Below are 18,864 nucleotides of genomic sequence, written 5' to 3' on the forward strand. Positions count from 1 at the left end.
TCGGTGCCTGTACTACAGGGTTACTTGTCTGCATTTTTGGGGGGAACAGGACCTGACTGTCGTCTGTTTTTGGACACAGTTCAGAGAATCGGGCCATCCAAAACACATAGCAGAGGATGGTTTCGATCCATCGACCTCTGGGTTATGGGCCCAGCACGCTTCCGCTGCGCCACTCTGCTGGACAGCAACTCAGATGGGACTTGAACCCACAATCCCTGGCTTAGGAGGCCAGTGCCTTATCCATTAGGCCACCGGTGCAGATGATTCCTTGACTTCCTTTCTTTGGAGGTTGTTTCGGGGTTCGAGTGAGAGCCATGGTTTCAAGCTGGTTTTTAGTTCAAAGATGAAGCTGTATTTAAGAACATTTGAGAAACGCTGAGAAAATAAATTACACTCTGGGCAACTCAGTGTCCAGAACGCTGGCCAGCCAACACGCTGTACTTATTGCTCCACTTTATTTGGGGGCGTTTATGTTGTCTGTTGAGACTTGTGAAACCACATGAAGACCAGAGAGTACCAACGATTTGAATCACTGAATCTAGTTCCACTAAAAGAGGGGGAGTAGCAGGAGCATGTGTGACGTGCTCAAACACAGCTGGATCAAATGCTTGAATTAGCTCTTCAGCATGGCATCAAGTTTGACAAAGGCCTGACAACAAGCCATTCATTTGATTGAGGTGTGTCAGAACAAGGATGCGTCTAAAAGCTAAAGAAAAAAAGTAGTTCTCCAGGACTGGAGTTGGAGTCCCTGTGCTAGGCTCTATGTACACATAAGGAGTCGCCTTTGGTGATCGGGGGCAGTTATGGTACATGACTGACTCATTCGGTGCCTGTACTACAGGGTTACTTGTCTGCATTTTTGGGGAACAGGACCTGAGTGTTGTCTGTTTTTGGACACAGTTCAGAGAATCGGGCCATCCAAAACACATAGCAGAGGATGGTTTCGATCCATCGACCTCTGGGTTATGGGCCCAGCACGCTTCCGCTGCGCCACTCTGCTGGACAGCACCCCAGATGGGACTGGAACCCACAATCCCTGGCTTAGGAGGCCAGTGCCTTATCCATTAGGCCACCGGGGCAGATGAGCTCTTGACTTCCTTTCTTTGGAGGTTGTTTCGGGGTTCGAGTGAGAGCCATGGTTTCAAGCTGGTTTTTAGTTCAAAGATGAAGCTGTATTTAAGAACATTTGAGAAACGCTGAGAAAATAATTTACACTCTGGGCAACTCAGTGTCCAGAACGCTGGCCAGCCAACACGCTGTACTTATTGCTCCACTTTATTTGGGGGCGTTTATGTTGTCTGTTGAGACTTGTGAAACCACATGAAGACCAGAGAGTACCAACGATTTGAATCACTGAATCTAGTTCCACTAAAAGAGGGGGAGTAGCAGGAGCATGTGTGACGTGCTCAAACACAGCTGGATCAAATGCCTGAATTAGCTCTTCAGCATGGCATCAAGTTTGGCAAAGGCCTGACAACAAGCCATTCATTTGATTCAGGTGTGTCAGAACAAGGATGCGTCTAAAAGCTAAAGAAAAAAAGAACAGTGCCTCTCCAGGACTGGACTTGGAATCCCTGTGCTAGACTCTATGTAGACATAAGAAGTGGACTTTGGTGATCGGGGGTAGTTATCGTACATGACTGACTCACTCGGTGCCTGTACTACAGGGTTACTTGTCTGCATTTTTGGGGGGAACAGGACCTGACTGTCGTCTGTTTTTGGACACAGTTCAGAGAATCGGGCCATCCAAAAACACATAGCAGAGGATGGTTTCGATCCATTGACCTCTGGGTTATGGGCCCAGCACGCTTCCGCTGCGCCACTCTGCTGGACAGCACCCCAGATGGGACTCAAACCCACAATCCCTGGCTTAGGAGGCCAGTGCCTTATCCATTAGGCCACCGGGGCAGATGATTCCTTAACTTCCTTTCTTTGGAGGTTGTTTCGGGGTTCGAGTGAGAGCCATGGTTTCAAGCTGGTTTTTAGTTCAAAGATGAAGCTGTATTTAAGAACATTTGAGAAACGCTGAGAAAATAAATTACACTCTGGGCAACTCAGTGTCCAGAACGCTGGCCAGCCAACACGCTGTGCTTATTGCTCCACTTTATTTGGGGACGTTTATGTTGTCTGTTGAGACTTGTGAAACCACATGAAGACCAGAGAGTACCAATGATTTGAATCACTGAATCTAGTTCCACTAAAAGAGGGGGAGTAGCAGGAGCATGTGTGACGTGCTCAAACACAGCTGGATCAAATGCTTGAATTAGCTCTTCAGCATGGCATCAAGTTTGACAAAGGCCTGACAACAAGCCATTCATTTGATTCAGGTGTGTCAGAACAAGGATGCGTCTAAAAGCTAAAGAAAAAAAGTAGTTCTCCAGGACTGGAGTTGGAGTCCCTGTGCTAGGCTCTATGTACACATAAGGAGTCGCCTTTGGTGATCGGGGGCAGTTATGGTACATGACTGACTCATTCGGTGCCTGTACTACAGGGTTACTTGTCTGCATTTTTGGGGAACAGGACCTGAGTGTTGTCTGTTTTTGGACACAGTTCAGTGAATCGGGCCATCCAAAACACATAGCAGAGGATGGTTTCGATCCATCGACCTCTGGGTTATGGGCCCAGCACGCTTCCGCTGCGCCACTCTGCTGGACAGCACCCCAGATGGGACTCGAACCCACAATCCCTGGCTTAGGAGGCCAGTGCCTTATCCATTAGGCCACCGGGGAAGATGATTCCTTGACTTCCTTTCTTTGGAGGTTGTTTCGGGGTTCGAGTGAGAGCCATGGTTTCAAGCTGGTTTTTAGTTCAAAGATGAAGCTGTATTTAAGAACATTTGAGAAACGCTGAGAAAATAAATTACACTCTGGGCAACTCAGTGTCCAGAACGCTGGCCAGCCAACACGCTGTACTTATTGCTCCACTTTATTTGGGGGCGTTTATGTTGTCTGTTGAGACTTGTGAAACCACATGAAGACCAGAGAGTACCAACGATTTGAATCACTGAATCTAGTTCCACTAAAAGAGGGGGAGTAGCAGGAGCATGTGTGACGTGCTCAAACACAGCTGGATCAAATGCTTGAATTAGCTCTTCAGCATGGCATCAAGTTTGACAAAGGCCTGACAACAAGCCATTCATTTGATTGAGGTGTGTCAGAACAAGGATGCGTCTAAAAGCTAAAGAAAAAAAGTAGTTCTCCAGGACTGGAGTTGGAGTCCCTGTGCTAGGCTCTATGTACACATAAGGAGTCGCCTTTGGTGATCGGGGGCAGTTATGGTACATGACTGACTCATTCGGTGCCTGTACTACAGGGTTACTTGTCTGCATTTTTGGGGGGAACAGGACCTGAGTGTTGTCTGTTTTTGGACACAGTTCAGAGAATCGGGCCATCCAAAACACATAGCAGAGGATGGTTTCGATCCATCGACCTCTGGGTTATGGGCCCAGCACGCTTCCGCTGCGCCACTCTGCTGGACAGCACCCCAGATGGGACTCGAACCCACAATCCCTGGCTTAGGAGGCCAGTGCCTTATCCATTAGGCCACCGGGGCAGATGATTCCTTGACTTCCTTTCTTTGGAGGTTGTTTCGGGGTTCGAGTGAGAGCCATGGTTTCAAGCTGGTTTTTAGTTCAAAGATGAAGCTGTATTTAAGAACATTTGAGAAACGCTGAGAAAATAAATTACACTCTGGGCAACTCAGTGTCCAGAACGCTGGCCAGCCAACACGCTGTACTTATTGCTCCACTTTATTTGGGGGCGTTTATGTTGTCTGTTGAGACTTGTGAAACCACATGAAGACCAGAGAGTACCAACGATTTGAATCACTGAATCTAGTTCCACTAAAAGAGGGGGAGTAGCAGGAGCATGTGTGACGTGCTCAAACACAGCTGGATCAAATGCTTGAATTAGCTCTTCAGCATGGCATCAAGTTTGACAAAGGCCTGACAACAAGCCATTCATTTGATTGAGGTGTGTCAGAACAAGGATGCGTCTAAAAGCTAAAGAAAAAAAGTAGTTCTCCAGGACTGGAGTTGGAGTCCCTGTGCTAGGCTCTATGTACACATAAGGAGTCGCCTTTGGTGATCGGGGGCAGTTATGGTACATGACTGACTCATTCGGTGCCTGTACTACAGGGTTACTTGTCTGCATTTTTGGGGGGAACAGGACCTGAGTGTTGTCTGTTTTTGGACACAGTTCAGAGAATCGGGCCATCCAAAACACATAGCAGAGGATGGTTTCGATCCATCAACCTCTGGGTTATGGGCCCAGCACGCTTCCGCTGCGCCACTCTGCTGGACAGCACCCCAGATGGGACTCAAACCCACAATCCCTGGCTTAGGAGGCCAGTGCCTTATCCATTAGGCCACCGGGGCAGATGAGCTCTTGACTTCCTTTCTTTGGAGGTTGTTTCGGGGTTCGAGTGAGAGCCATGGTTTCAAGCTGGTTTTTAGTTCAAAGATGAAGCTGTATTTAAGAACATTTGAGAAACGCTGAGAAAATAAATTACACTCTGTATACACTCTGGGCAACTCAGTGTCCAGAACTCTGGCCAGCCAACACGCTGTGCTTATTGCTCCACTTTATTTGGGGGCGTTTATGTTGTCTGTTGAGACTTGTGAAAACACATGAAGACCAGAGAGTACCAACGATTTGAATCACTGAATCTAGTTCCACTAAAAGAGGGGGAGTAGCAGGAGCATGTGTGACGTGCTCAAATACAGCTGGATCAAATGCCTGAATTAGCTCTTCAGCATGGAATCAAGTTTGGCAAAGGCCTGACAACAAGCCATTCATTTGATTCAGGTGTGTCAGAACAAGGATGCATCTCAAAGCTAAATAAGAAAAAAAGTAGTTCTCCAGGACTGGAGTTGGAGTCCCTGTGCTAGGCTCTATGTACACATAAGGAGTTGCCTTTGGTGATCGGGGGCAGTTATGGTACATGACTGACTCACTCGGTGCCTGTACTACAGGGTTATTTGTCTGCATTTTTGGGGAACAGGGCCCTGTTTCAGGAAGCCGGTTTAGTGGAAAAACTGAGTAAGTATACCCTGAGTTAACGAAAACTCTGGGTTTTCGGTTTCACAAAGCGAGTTCAGATGAAGCCTCAGTGAGTCACTATGACGACACACTCCGTGAAGCTAACCTGCCCCCTAGCAGGTTTACTACAACTAACCCTGACTGTCTCCGCCCCTTTGTCGGAAACCTGACAGTAGGAAGTGTCGGACATGGCGTGCCCCTTCCTTGAAGAGCCAGTAGATTGTGAAGCCCAAATTCTCCGCAGAGCTCTCCGCCGGGAGAGAGTGATCAGAGCGCGTTTGGACATTTTATCATTTCCTGATGATTTTCTGTGTGAACGTTACCGTTTCTCAGCACAATCTATAAGTTATTTGAATAACATCCTCAGGCCATATATTACGCATGTGACACATCGCGGACATGATCTCAGTTCATTACATATTATTTGTATTGCACTTCGGTTTTTTGCAAACGGGAGCTTTCTGTATAATATTGGTGACGCTGAGCACGTTTCCAAGGCTACCGTCTGTCGGGCAGTCAGGAATGTTACAGTTGCACTGAAACGTCTCCTGTACTCATTTGTGGTGTTCCCCGGTCATAGACCCACAAGATTTATCAAAGAGGGATGCCACAAAATTGCAGGTATCAGGATGACCAAAACTTAATTTATGATGTGGTGATACTTGAACTACTACTTAAATTTTACATTTATTTTCAGGGTTCCCAGGCATGATTGGCTGTATAGATGGCACTCACATTCCAATCATTGCTCCTTCAGTAAATGAAGGAGACTATGTGAACAGGAAGTCTTTCCACAGCATCAATGTACAGGTACATAGTTCCCTGTAGCATTTCAAACTAACAAATTATTTCATTATAGTAATGGATGCTAATTTGTGTTCTCTGCACTGTGAAGATCATATGTGATGCTGCCAACATTATCACAAATGTGGAAGCCAAGTGGCCAGGCTCTGTCCATGACTCACAAATATTCCGTGAATGTACACTGAGCACAAAATTTGGACATGGTGAGTTGAGAATACTGTAAAATATATAAAGACCAATTGCTTCAGGGACATTTGAACTGAAGTGTATCCTTCTGTCTTAGGAGAGTTCACTGGCTACTTGCTTGGTGATAGGGGGTATCCATGTTTACCCTATTTGCTTACCCCTTACCCTGACCCTGAACCGGGCCCACAGCAGCGATATAATCTGGCTAATTGCAGGACAAGAGCCAGAATTGAAATGACTATCGGAATGCTTAAGGCCCGGTTCCAGTGCCTGCAAAGACTCAGGGTCACCCCAGAAAGGGCATGTGACATTATTGTGGCATGTGTGATTCTTCACAACATTGCCACAATTAGAGGAGAACACTGTCCTTCTGAACCAGACATCAGCAGTGATCCAAACCATGAACATCCTGACCCTCCCACGGACATAGAAGATGGAAGCGCAGTCAGAGACACCATATGTCACAATCATTTCTTTTGACCCATCACCTCAACATGTTGAAAGAAGAATAAACAGATTTTTTGTTCAACTGGCTTTATTGGTCGCCTGTATTTCCTGTACACAAAGTATTAAAAGATGTAAACCTCATAAAGTGTCTCTGTTGCTTCCTCCTCTGTAACAGCTGTCAATGTTTCTTCATTATTTTCCTGTAGTAAAGAAATAAACAACATTGCTGTTCTACTGTAAACTCATATAATCTGTGGAGTATTACTCACAACTGCATGTTGGTCTGGCTCAACAGGAGGCTGCACCAGATGCAGTACACCACCACCATCAACTGATAGAATATGAGGTTTATACAGGTCACTTATAACTTACAAGGGACCAAATGGCAATTAACAAACATACCAATCACCTTACACTTCATTGTCATTATGCTCTCAAAGACAACCAAGACTGAGGGAAGGCAAAATCAGTCGGAAAATAACTTCACTACAAAATAATCCATTATGGTAAAGAGTTTATCAAATGAATGAGTAGCACTGCAAAGGTGACTGTGAAGAAAGGATGTATGCACATCATGTATTATTTTGAATTTACCTCTTATGTGGGCACTTGTGTCTTGCGGGGTTATTGACTCAGAGGATGTCCCCGCAGAGATGCCTTCGGCCACAGGGCGCCCACTGTTTTGGCTGAGGGCAACTGCTCAGCCTCTGTGAGTGGTGGAGGACCCCCACCTGTTTTTCGGGCCTCCGCTTTTTTTCTGTTGGCTATAACGGGTCACATTTGAGCATACAGAGTAAGCAAATATGTACTTGTAATGTGCTCAGATAATTTCAATAAGTGCTTACAGAAAGAAAATTAATGTAGCCTCTAACTGCAATTGATTTACATGGGACAAACAGACCAAGCACTATGGCTCATAATACAATTACACCTTACCTGTTTGGACTATATTTTTATATTTTATTTTTACTTGCTGCCAGGAACGTTTGGGGCCTGTTGGGTTGCACCTGCGCTCACATCACATCACAAAATAAAATGTATAAAATAACAAATAAAATAACGTGTTAAATGGGTGGAAATCCCTAGATCAATGTTTAGATTAACACTCACGCATTGACTCTGTCGGCTATGTTTTGCCATGCATGCTCCCTTTCTTTTGCAGCTGTGGCTGTGTTACTTTTTTCCGCGGAATTTGCATGTTATCGGCATATGCTGCCATCAGAATTTCGGCCTCAAGCGCTGTGAAATACATTGACCGCGCCTTCTTTACCTCCGTCTCCATGGTGACTCGCTTAATCTGTGCTCCGCTTATCAGGGCATTATGTATCCTCGTCCGCGCGCTTCACTTGGGGTTAAAGCAACTCCGCGTTGACTGAACTAATTGTTATCAGCCTTTCTGAAACCGAATATTCCGAGTTGGACAGTTCGGGGTTACTCAACCCTGAGTATCGTTTTTCACTCTGAGTTTTCTAAACCGGCTTCCTGAAACAGGGCCCTGGACCTGAGTGTCGTCTGTTTTTGGACACAGTTCAGAGAATCGGGCCATCCAAAACACATAGCAGAGGATGGTTTCGATCCATCGACCTCTGGGTTATGGGCCCAGCACGCTTCCGCTGCGCCACTCTGCTGGACCGCACCCCAGATGGGACTCGAACCCACAATCCCTGGCTTAGGAGGCCAGTGCCTTATCCATTAGGCCACCGGGGCAGATGAGCTCTTGACTTCCTTTCTTTGGAGGTTGTTTCGGGGTTCGAGTGAGAGCCATGGTTTCAAGCTGGTTTTTAGTTCAAAGATGAAGCTGTATTTAAGAACATTTGAGAAACGCTGAGAAAATAAATTACACTCTGGGCAACTCAGTGTCCAGAACGCTGGCCAGCCAACACGCTGTACTTATTGCTCCACTTTATTTGGGGGCGTTTATGTTGTCTGTTGAGACTTGTGAAACCACATGAAGACCAGAGAGTACCAACGATTTGAATCACTGAATCTAGTTCCACTAAAAGAGGGGGAGTAGCAGGAGCATGTGTGACGTGCTCAAACACAGCTGGATCAAATGCCTGAATTAGCTCTTCAGCATGGCATCAAGTTTGGCAAAGGCCTGACAACAAGCCATTCATTTGATTCAGGTGTGTCAGAACAAGGATGCATCTAAAAGCTAAAGAAAAAAAGAACAGTGCCTCTCCAGGACTGGACTTGGAATCCCTGTGCTAGGCTCTATGTAGACATAAGAAGTGGCCTTTGGTGATCGGGGGCAGTTATCGTACATGACTGACTCACTCGGTGCCTGTACTACAGGGTTACTTGTCTGCATTTTTGGGGGGAACAGGACCTGACTGTCGTCTGTTTTTGGACACAGTTCAGAGAATCGGGCCATCCAAAACACATAGCAGAGGATGGTTTCGATCCATCGACCTCTGGGTTATGGGCCCAGCACGCTTCCGCTGCGCCACTCTGCTGGACAGCACCCCAGATGGGACTTGAACCCACAATCCCTGGCTTAGGAGGCCAGTGCCTTATCCATTAGGCCACCGGGGCAGATGATTCCTTGACTTCCTTTCTTTGGAGGTTGTTTCGGGGTTCGAGTGAGAGCCATGGTTTCAAGCTGGTTTTTAGTTCAAAGATGAAGCTGTATTTAAGAACATTTGAGAAACGCTGAGAAAATAAATTACACTCTGGGCAACTCAGTGTCCAGAACGCTGGCCAGCCAACACGCTGTACTTATTGCTCCACTTTATTTGGGGGCGTTTATGTTGTCTGTTGAGACTTGTGAAACCACATGAAGACCAGAGAGTACCAACGATTTGAATCACTGAATCTAGTTCCACTAAAAGAGGGGGAGTAGCAGGAGCATGTGTGACGTGCTCAAACACAGCTGGATCAAATGCTTGAATTAGCTCTTCAGCATGGCATCAAGTTTGACAAAGGCCTGACAACAAGCCATTCATTTGATTCAGGTGTGTCAGAACAAGGATGCGTCTAAAAGCTAAAGAAAAAAAGTAGTTCTCCAGGACTGGAGTTGGAGTCCCTGTGCTAGGCTCTATGTACACATAAGGAGTCGCCTTTGGTGATCGGGGGCAGTTATGGTACATGACTGACTCATTCGGTGCCTGTACTACAGGGTTACTTGTCTGCATTTTTGGGGGGAACAGGACCTGACTGTTGTCTGTTTTTGGACACAGTTCAGAGAATCGGGCCATCCAAAACACATAGCAGAGGATGGTTTCGATCCATCGACCTCTGGGTTATGGGCCCAGCACGCTTCCGCTGCGCCACTCTGCTGGACAGCACCCCAGATGGGACTCGAACCCACAATCCCTGGCTTAGGAGGCCAGTGCCTTATCCATTAGGCCACCGGGGAAGATGAGCTCTTGACTTCCTTTCTTTGGAGGTTGTTTCGGGGTTCGAGTGAGAGCCATGGTTTCAAGCTGGTTTTTAGTTCAAAGATGAAGCTGTATTTAAGAACATTTGAGAAACGCTGAGAAAATAAATTACACTCTGGGCAACTCAGTGTCCAGAACGCTGGCCAGCCAACACGCTGTACTTATTGCTCCACTTTATTTGGGGGCGTTTATGTTGTCTGTTGAGACTTGTGAAACCACATGAAGACCAGAGAGTACCAACGATTTGAATCACTGAATCTAGTTCCACTAAAAGAGGGGGAGTAGCAGGAGCATGTGTGACGTGCTCAAACACAGCTGGATCAAATGCCTGAATTAGCTCTTCAGCATGGCATCAAGTTTGGCAAAGGCCTGACAACAAGCCATTCATTTGATTCAGGTGTGTCAGAACAAGGATGCGTCTAAAAGCTAAAGAAAAAAAGAACAGTGCCTCTCCAGGACTGGACTTGGAATCCCTGTGCTAGGCTCTATGTAGACATAAGAAGTGGCCTTTGGTGATCGGGGGCAGTTATCGTACATGACTGACTCACTCGGTGCCTGTACTACAGGGTTACTTGTCTGCATTTTTGGGGGGAACAGGACCTGACTGTCGTCTGTTTTTGGACACAGTTCAGAGAATCGGGCCATCCAAAACACATAGCAGAGGATGGTTTCGATCCATCGACCTCTGGGTTATGGGCCCAGCACGCTTCCGCTGCGCCACTCTGCTGGACAGCACCCCAGATGGGACTTGAACCCACAATCCCTGGCTTAGGAGGCCAGTGCCTTATCCATTAGGCCACCGGGGAAGATGATTCCTTGACTTCCTTTCTTTGGAGGTTGTTTCGGGGTTCGAGTGAGAGCCATGGTTTCAAGCTGGTTTTTAGTTCAAAGATGAAGCTGTATTTAAGAACATTTGAGAAACGCTGAGAAAATAAATTACACTCTGGGCAACTCAGTGTCCAGAACGCTGGCCAGCCAACACGCTGTACTTATTGCTCCACTTTATTTGGGGGCGTTTATGTTGTCTGTTGAGACTTGTGAAACCACATGAAGACCAGAGAGTACCAACGATTTGAATCACTGAATCTAGTTCCACTAAAAGAGGGGGAGTAGCAGGAGCATGTGTGACGTGCTCAAACACAGCTGGATCAAATGCTTGAATTAGCTCTTCAGCATGGCATCAAGTTTGACAAAGGCCTGACAACAAGCCATTCATTTGATTGAGGTGTGTCAGAACAAGGATGCGTCTAAAAGCTAAAGAAAAAAAGTAGTTCTCCAGGACTGGAGTTGGAGTCCCTGTGCTAGGCTCTATGTACACATAAGGAGTCGCCTTTGGTGATCGGGGGCAGTTATGGTACATGACTGACTCATTCGGTGCCTGTACTACAGGGTTACTTGTCTGCATTTTTGGGGAACAGGACCTGAGTGTTGTCTGTTTTTGGACACAGTTCAGTGAATCGGGCCATCCAAAACACATAGCAGAGGATGGTTTCGATCCATCGACCTCTGGGTTATGGGCCCAGCACGCTTCCGCTGCGCCACTCTGCTGGACAGCACCCCAGATGGGACTCGAACCCACAATCCCTGGCTTAGGAGGCCAGTGCCTTATCCATTAGGCCACCGGGGCAGATGATCTCTTGACTTCCTTTCTTTGGAGGTTGTTTCGGGGTTCGAGTGAGAGCCATGGTTTCAAGCTGGTTTTTAGTTCAAAGATGAAGCTGTATTTAAGAACATTTGAGAAACGCTGAGAAAATAAATTACACTCTGGGCAACTCAGTGTCCAGAACGCTGGCCAGCCAACACGCTGTACTTATTGCTCCACTTTATTTGGGGGCGTTTATGTTGTCTGTTGAGACTTGTGAAACCACATGAAGACCAGAGAGTACCAACGATTTGAATCACTGAATCTAGTTCCACTAAAAGAGGGGGAGTAGCAGGAGCATGTGTGACGTGCTCAAACACAGCTGGATCAAATGCTTGAATTAGCTCTTCAGCATGGCATCAAGTTTGACAAAGGCCTGACAACAAGCCATTCATTTGATTGAGGTGTGTCAGAACAAGGATGCGTCTAAAAGCTAAAGAAAAAAAGTAGTTCTCCAGGACTGGAGTTGGAGTCCCTGTGCTAGGCTCTATGTACACATAAGGAGTCGCCTTTGGTGATCGGGGGCAGTTATGGTACATGACTGACTCATTCGGTGCCTGTACTACAGGGTTACTTGTCTGCATTTTTGGGGGGAACAGGACCTGACTGTTGTCTGTTTTTGGACACAGTTCAGAGAATCGGGCCATCCAAAACACATAGCAGAGGATGGTTTCGATCCATCGACCTCTGGGTTATGGGCCCAGCACGCTTCCGCTGCGCCACTCTGCTGGACAGCACCCCAGATGGGACTCGAACCCACAATCCCTGGCTTAGGAGGCCAGTGCCTTATCCATTAGGCCACCGGGGCAGATGAGCTCTTGACTTCCTTTCTTTGGAGGTTGTTTCGGGGTTCGAGTGAGAGCCATGGTTTCAAGCTGGTTTTTAGTTCAAAGATGAAGCTGTATTTAAGAACATTTGAGAAACGCTGAGAAAATAAATTACACTCTGGGCAACTCAGTGTCCAGAACGCTGGCCAGCCAACACGCTGTACTTATTGCTCCACTTTATTTGGGGGCGTTTATGTTGTCTGTTGAGACTTGTGAAACCACATGAAGACCAGAGAGTACCAACGATTTGAATCACTGAATCTAGTTCCACTAAAAGAGGGGGAGTAGCAGGAGCATGTGTGACGTGCTCAAACACAGCTGGATCAAATGCCTGAATTAGCTCTTCAGCATGGCATCAAGTTTGGCAAAGGCCTGACAACAAGCCATTCATTTGATTCAGGTGTGTCAGAACAAGGATGCGTCTAAAAGCTAAAGAAAAAAAGAACAGTGCCTCTCCAGGACTGGACTTGGAATCCCTGTGCTAGGCTCTATGTAGACATAAGAAGTGGCCTTTGGTGATCGGGGGCAGTTATCGTACATGACTGACTCACTCGGTGCCTGTACTACAGGGTTACTTGTCTGCATTTTTGGGGGGAACAGGACCTGACTGTCGTCTGTTTTTGGACACAGTTCAGAGAATCGGGCCATCCAAAACACATAGCAGAGGATGGTTTCGATCCATCGACCTCTGGGTTATGGGCCCAGCACGCTTCCGCTGCGCCACTCTGCTGGACAGCACCCCAGATGGGACTTGAACCCACAATCCCTGGCTTAGGAGGCCAGTGCCTTATCCATTAGGCCACCGGGGCAGATGATTCCTTGACTTCCTTTCTTTGGAGGTTGTTTCGGGGTTCGAGTGAGAGCCATGGTTTCAAGCTGGTTTTTAGTTCAAAGATGAAGCTGTATTTAAGAACATTTGAGAAACGCTGAGAAAATAAATTACACTCTGGGCAACTCAGTGTCCAGAACGCTGGCCAGCCAACACGCTGTACTTATTGCTCCACTTTATTTGGGGGCGTTTATGTTGTCTGTTGAGACTTGTGAAACCACATGAAGACCAGAGAGTACCAACGATTTGAATCACTGAATCTAGTTCCACTAAAAGAGGGGGAGTAGCAGGAGCATGTGTGACGTGCTCAAACACAGCTGGATCAAATGCTTGAATTAGCTCTTCAGCATGGCATCAAGTTTGACAAAGGCCTGACAACAAGCCATTCATTTGATTGAGGTGTGTCAGAACAAGGATGCGTCTAAAAGCTAAAGAAAAAAAGTAGTTCTCCAGGACTGGAGTTGGAGTCCCTGTGCTAGGCTCTATGTACACATAAGGAGTCGCCTTTGGTGATCGGGGGTAGTTATGGTACATGACTGACTCATTCGGTGCCTGTACTACAGGGTTACTTGTCTGCATTTTTGGGGAACAGGACCTGAGTGTTGTCTGTTTTTGGACACAGTTCAGAGAATCGGGCCATCCAAAACACATAGCAGAGGATGGTTTCGATCCATCGACCTCTGGGTTATGGGCCCAGCACGCTTCCGCTGCACCACTCTGCTGGACAGCACCCCAGATGGGACTGGAACCCACAATCCCTGGCTTAGGAGGCCAGTGCCTTATCCATTAGGCCACCGGGGAAGATGAGCTCTTGACTTCCTTTCTTTGGAGGTTGTTTCGGGGTTCGAGTGAGAGCCATGGTTTCAAGCTGGTTTTTAGTTCAAAGATGAAGCTGTATTTAAGAACATTTGAGAAACGCTGAGAAAATAATTTACACTCTGGGCAACTCAGTGTCCAGAACTATGGCCAGCCAACACGCTGTACTTATTGCTCCACTTTATTTGGGGGCGTTTATGTTGTCTGTTGAGACTTGTGAAACCACATGAAGACCAGAGAGTACCAACGATTTGAATCACTGAATCTAGTTCCACTAAAAGAGGGGGAGTAGCAGGAGCATGTGTGACGTGCTCAAACACAGCTGGATCAAATGCCTGAATTAGCTCTTCAGCATGGCATCAAGTTTGGCAAAGGCCTGACAACAAGCCATTCATTTGATTCAGGTGTGTCAGAACAAGGATGCGTCTAAAAGCTAAAGAAAAAAAGAACAGTGCCTCTCCAGGACTGGACTTGGAATCCCTGTGCTAGACTCTATGTAGACATAAGAATTGGACTTTGGTGATTGGGGGCAGTTATCGTACATGACTGACTCACTCGGTGCCTGTACTACAGGGTTACTTGTCTGCATTTTTGGGGGGAACAGGACCTGACTGTCGTCTGTTTTTGGACACAGTTCAGAGAATCGGGCCATCCAAAACACATAGCAGAGGATGGTTTCGATCCATCGACCTCTGGGTTATGGGCCCAGCACGCTTCCGCTGCGCCACTCTGCTGGACAGCAACCCAGATGGGACTCGAACCCACAATCCCTGGCTTAGGAGGCCAGTGCCTTATCCATTAGGCCACCGGTGCAGATGATTCCTTGACTTCCTTTCTTTGGAGGTTGTTTCGGGGTTCGAGTGAGAGCCATGGTTTCAAGCTGGTTTTTAGTTCAAAGATGAAGCTGTATTTAAGAACATTTGAGAAACGCTGAGAAAATAAATTACACTCTGGGCAACTCAGTGTCCAGAACGCTGGCCAGCCAACACGCTGTACTTATTGCTCCACTTTATTTGGGGGCGTTTATGTTGTCTGTTGAGACTTGTGAAACCACATGAAGACCAGAGAGTACCAACGATTTGAATCACTGAATCTAGTTCCACTAAAAGAGGGGGAGTAGCAGGAGCATGTGTGACGTGCTCAAACACAGCTGGATCAAATGCTTGAATTAGCTCTTCAGCATGGCATCAAGTTTGACAAAGGCCTGACAACAAGCCATTCATTTGATTGAGGTGTGTCAGAACAAGGATGCGTCTAAAAGCTAAAGAAAAAAAGTAGTTCTCCAGGACTGGAGTTGGAGTCCCTGTGCTAGGCTCTATGTACACATAAGGAGTCGCCTTTGGTGATCGGGGGCAGTTATGGTACATGACTGACTCATTCGGTGCCTGTACTACAGGGTTACTTGTCTGCATTTTTGGGGGGAACAGGACCTGACTGTTGTCTGTTTTTGGACACAGTTCAGAGAATCGGGCCATCCAAAACACATAGCAGAGGATGGTTTCGATCCATCGACCTCTGGGTTATGGGCCCAGCACGCTTCCGCTGCGCCACTCTGCTGGACAGCACCCCAGATGGGACTCGAACCCACAATCCCTGGCTTAGGAGGCCAGTGCCTTATCCATTAGGCCACCGGGGCAGATGAGCTCTTGACTTCCTTTCTTTGGAGGTTGTTTCGGGGTTCGAGTGAGAGCCATGGTTTCAAGCTGGTTTTTAGTTCAAAGATGAAGCTGTATTTAAGAACATTTGAGAAACGCTGAGAAAATAAATTACACTCTGGGCAACTCAGTGTCCAGAACGCTGGCCAGCCAACACGCTGTACTTATTGCTCCACTTTATTTGGGGGCGTTTATGTTGTCTGTTGAGACTTGTGAAACCACATGAAGACCAGAGAGTACCAACGATTTGAATCACTGAATCTAGTTCCACTAAAAGAGGGGGAGTAGCAGGAGCATGTGTGACGTGCTCAAACACAGCTGGATCAAATGCCTGAATTAGCTCTTCAGCATGGCATCAAGTTTGGCAAAGGCCTGACAACAAGCCATTCATTTGATTCAGGTGTGTCAGAACAAGGATGCGTCTAAAAGCTAAAGAAAAAAAGAACAGTGCCTCTCCAGGACTGGACTTGGAATCCCTGTGCTAGGCTCTATGTAGACATAAGAAGTGGCCTTTGGTGATCGGGGGCAGTTATCGTACATGACTGACTCACTCGGTGCCTGTACTACAGGGTTACTTGTCTGCATTTTTGGGGGGAACAGGACCTGACTGTCGTCTGTTTTTGGACACAGTTCAGAGAATCGGGCCATCCAAAACACATAGCAGAGGATGGTTTCGATCCATCGACCTCTGGGTTATGGGCCCAGCACGCTTCCGCTGCGCCACTCTGCTGGACAGCACCCCAGATGGGACTTGAACCCACAATCCCTGGCTTAGGAGGCCAGTGCCTTATCCATTAGGCCACCGGGGCAGATGATTCCTTGACTTCCTTTCTTTGGAGGTTGTTTCGGGGTTCGAGTGAGAGCCATGGTTTCAAGCTGGTTTTTAGTTCAAAGATGAAGCTGTATTTAAGAACATTTGAGAAACGCTGAGAAAATAAATTACACTCTGGGCAACTCAGTGTCCAGAACGCTGGCCAGCCAACACGCTGTACTTATTGCTCCACTTTATTTGGGGGCGTTTATGTTGTCTGTTGAGACTTGTGAAACCACATGAAGACCAGAGAGTACCAACGATTTGAATCACTGAATCTAGTTCCACTAAAAGAGGGGGAGTAGCAGGAGCATGTGTGACGTGCTCAAACACAGCTGGATCAAATGCTTGAATTAGCTCTTCAGCATGGCATCAAGTTTGACAAAGGCCTGACAACAAGCCATTCATTTGATTGAGGTGTGTCAGAACAAGGATGCGTCTAAAAGCTAAAGAAAAAAAGTAGTTCTCCAGGACTGGAGTTGGAGTCCCTGTGCTAGGCTCTATGTACACATAAGGAGTCGCCTTTGGTGATCGGGGGCAGTTATGGTACATGACTGACTCATTCGGTGCCTGTACTACAGGGTTACTTGTCTGCATTTTTGGGGAACAGGACCTGAGTGTTGTCTGTTTTTGGACACAGTTCAGAGAATCGGGCCATCCAAAACACATAGCAGAGGATGGTTTCGATCCATCGACCTCTGGGTTATGGGCCCAGCACGCTTCCGCTGCACCACTCTGCTGGACAGCACCCCAGATGGGACTGGAACCCACAATCCCTGGCTTAGGAGGCCAGTGCCTTATCCATTAGGCCACCGGGGCAGATGAGCTCTTGACTTCCTTTCTTTGGAGGTTGTTTCGGGGTTCGAGTGAGAGCCATGGTTTCAAGCTGGTTTTTAGTTCAAAGATGAAGCTGTATTTAAGAACATTTGAGAAACGCTGAGAAAATAATTTACACTCTGGGCAACTCAGTGTCCAGAACTATGGCCAGCCAACACGCTGTACTTATTGCTCCACTTTATTTGGGGGCGTTTATGTTGTCTGTTGAGACTTGTGAAACCACATGAAGACCAGAGAGTACCAACGATTTGAATCACTGAATCTAGTTCCACTAAAAGAGGGGGAGTAGCAGGAGCATGTGTGACGTGCTCAAACACAGCTGGATCAAATGCCTGAATTAGCTCTTCAGCATGGCATCAAGTTTGGCAAAGGCCTGACAACAAGCCATTCATTTGATTCAGGTGTGTCAGAACAAGGATGCGTCTAAAAGCTAAAGAAAAAAAGAACAGTGCCTCTCCAGGACTGGACTTGGAATCCCTGTGCTAGACTCTATGTAGACATAAGAATTGGACTTTGGTGATTGGGGGCAGTTATCGTACATGACTGACTCACTCGGTGCCTGTACTACAGGGTTACTTGTCTGCATTTTTGGGGGGAACAGGACCTGACTGTCGTCTGTTTTTGGACACAGTTCAGAGAATCGGGCCATCCAAAACACATAGCAGAGGATGGTTTCGATCCATCGACCTCTGGGTTATGGGCCCAGCACGCTTCCGCTGCGCCACTCTGCTGGACAGCAACTCAGATGGGACTTGAACCCACAATCCCTGGCTTAGGAGGCCAGTGCCTTATCCATTAGGCCACCGGTGCAGATGATTCCTTGACTTCCTTTCTTTGGAGGTTGTTTCGGGGTTCGAGTGAGAGCCATGGTTTCAAGCTGGTTTTTAGTTCAAAGATGAAGCTGTATTTAAGAACATTTGAGAAACGCTGAGAAAATAAATTACACTCTGGGCAACTCAGTGTCCAGAACGCTGGCCAGCCAACACGCTGTACTTATTGCTCCACTTTATTTGGGGGCGTTTATGTTGTCTGTTGAGACTTGTGAAACCACATGAAGACCAGAGAGTACCAACGATTTGAATCACTGAATCTAGTTCCACTAAAAGAGGGGGAGTAGCAGGAGCATGTGTGACGTGCTCAAACACAGCTGGATCAAATGCTTGAATTAGCTCTTCAGCATGGCATCAAGTTTGACAAAGGCCTGACAACAAGCCATTCATTTGATTGAGGTGTGTCAGAACAAGGATGCGTCTAAAAGCTAAAGAAAAAAAGTAGTTCTCCAGGACTGGAGTTGGAGTCCCTGTGCTAGGCTCTATGTACACATAAGGAGTCGCCTTTGGTGATCGGGGGCAGTTATGGTACATGACTGACTCATTCGGTGCCTGTACTACAGGGTTACTTGTCTGCATTTTTGGGGAACAGGACCTGAGTGTTGTCTGTTTTTGGACACAGTTCAGAGAATCGGGCCATCCAAAACACATAGCAGAGGATGGTTTCGATCCATCGACCTCTGGGTTATGGGCCCAGCACGCTTCCGCTGCGCCACTCTGCTGGACAGCACCCCAGATGGGACTGGAACCCACAATCCCTG

The 18,864-nt window shown here is 47.1% G+C and overlaps 17 non-coding genes across 17 annotated transcripts in view; all 17 read right to left on the reverse strand.

Annotated features, from left to right (window-relative positions):
- Positions 1–1,006: 1,006 nt before the first annotated feature.
- trnar-ccu (transfer RNA arginine (anticodon CCU)) lies at positions 1,007–1,079 on the reverse strand. Its single transcript has one exon. It is a non-coding gene; the product is annotated as a tRNA-Arg (tRNA).
- A 756-nt stretch (positions 1,080–1,835) lies between these two features.
- Positions 1,836–1,908, reverse strand: trnar-ccu (transfer RNA arginine (anticodon CCU)). Its single transcript has one exon. It is a non-coding gene; the product is annotated as a tRNA-Arg (tRNA).
- Positions 1,909–2,656: 748 nt separating this feature from the next.
- On the reverse strand, positions 2,657–2,729 carry trnar-ccu (transfer RNA arginine (anticodon CCU)). Its single transcript has one exon. It is a non-coding gene; the product is annotated as a tRNA-Arg (tRNA).
- A 750-nt stretch (positions 2,730–3,479) lies between these two features.
- On the reverse strand, positions 3,480–3,552 carry trnar-ccu (transfer RNA arginine (anticodon CCU)). Its single transcript has one exon. It is a non-coding gene; the product is annotated as a tRNA-Arg (tRNA).
- A 750-nt stretch (positions 3,553–4,302) lies between these two features.
- Positions 4,303–4,375, reverse strand: trnar-ccu (transfer RNA arginine (anticodon CCU)). Its single transcript has one exon. It is a non-coding gene; the product is annotated as a tRNA-Arg (tRNA).
- Positions 4,376–8,110: 3,735 nt separating this feature from the next.
- On the reverse strand, positions 8,111–8,183 carry trnar-ccu (transfer RNA arginine (anticodon CCU)). The gene has a single exon. It is a non-coding gene; the product is annotated as a tRNA-Arg (tRNA).
- A 755-nt stretch (positions 8,184–8,938) lies between these two features.
- On the reverse strand, positions 8,939–9,011 carry trnar-ccu (transfer RNA arginine (anticodon CCU)). The gene has a single exon. It is a non-coding gene; the product is annotated as a tRNA-Arg (tRNA).
- A 750-nt stretch (positions 9,012–9,761) lies between these two features.
- trnar-ccu (transfer RNA arginine (anticodon CCU)) lies at positions 9,762–9,834 on the reverse strand. The gene has a single exon. It is a non-coding gene; the product is annotated as a tRNA-Arg (tRNA).
- A 755-nt stretch (positions 9,835–10,589) lies between these two features.
- trnar-ccu (transfer RNA arginine (anticodon CCU)) lies at positions 10,590–10,662 on the reverse strand. The gene has a single exon. It is a non-coding gene; the product is annotated as a tRNA-Arg (tRNA).
- A 748-nt stretch (positions 10,663–11,410) lies between these two features.
- Positions 11,411–11,483, reverse strand: trnar-ccu (transfer RNA arginine (anticodon CCU)). Its single transcript has one exon. It is a non-coding gene; the product is annotated as a tRNA-Arg (tRNA).
- Positions 11,484–12,233: 750 nt separating this feature from the next.
- Positions 12,234–12,306, reverse strand: trnar-ccu (transfer RNA arginine (anticodon CCU)). The gene has a single exon. It is a non-coding gene; the product is annotated as a tRNA-Arg (tRNA).
- A 755-nt stretch (positions 12,307–13,061) lies between these two features.
- On the reverse strand, positions 13,062–13,134 carry trnar-ccu (transfer RNA arginine (anticodon CCU)). The gene has a single exon. It is a non-coding gene; the product is annotated as a tRNA-Arg (tRNA).
- A 1,574-nt stretch (positions 13,135–14,708) lies between these two features.
- On the reverse strand, positions 14,709–14,783 carry trnar-ccu (transfer RNA arginine (anticodon CCU)). The gene has a single exon. It is a non-coding gene; the product is annotated as a tRNA-Arg (tRNA).
- A 750-nt stretch (positions 14,784–15,533) lies between these two features.
- trnar-ccu (transfer RNA arginine (anticodon CCU)) lies at positions 15,534–15,606 on the reverse strand. Its single transcript has one exon. It is a non-coding gene; the product is annotated as a tRNA-Arg (tRNA).
- A 755-nt stretch (positions 15,607–16,361) lies between these two features.
- Positions 16,362–16,434, reverse strand: trnar-ccu (transfer RNA arginine (anticodon CCU)). The gene has a single exon. It is a non-coding gene; the product is annotated as a tRNA-Arg (tRNA).
- A 748-nt stretch (positions 16,435–17,182) lies between these two features.
- Positions 17,183–17,255, reverse strand: trnar-ccu (transfer RNA arginine (anticodon CCU)). The gene has a single exon. It is a non-coding gene; the product is annotated as a tRNA-Arg (tRNA).
- A 1,576-nt stretch (positions 17,256–18,831) lies between these two features.
- trnar-ccu (transfer RNA arginine (anticodon CCU)) overlaps positions 18,832–18,864 on the reverse strand; it is a 73-nt gene continuing 40 nt past the window's right edge. The window contains exon 1 of the tRNA in view: positions 18,832–18,864. This exon is cut by the window's right edge and continues 40 nt beyond it. This is a non-coding gene — a tRNA (tRNA-Arg).

This window comes from Rhamphochromis longiceps, linkage group LG23, assembly GCF_057381845.1.
Source record: "Rhamphochromis longiceps isolate RC_006_pf linkage group LG23, R_longiceps_female_GT1.1, whole genome shotgun sequence".
Taxonomy (NCBI): Eukaryota; Metazoa; Chordata; class Actinopteri; order Cichliformes; family Cichlidae; genus Rhamphochromis; species Rhamphochromis longiceps.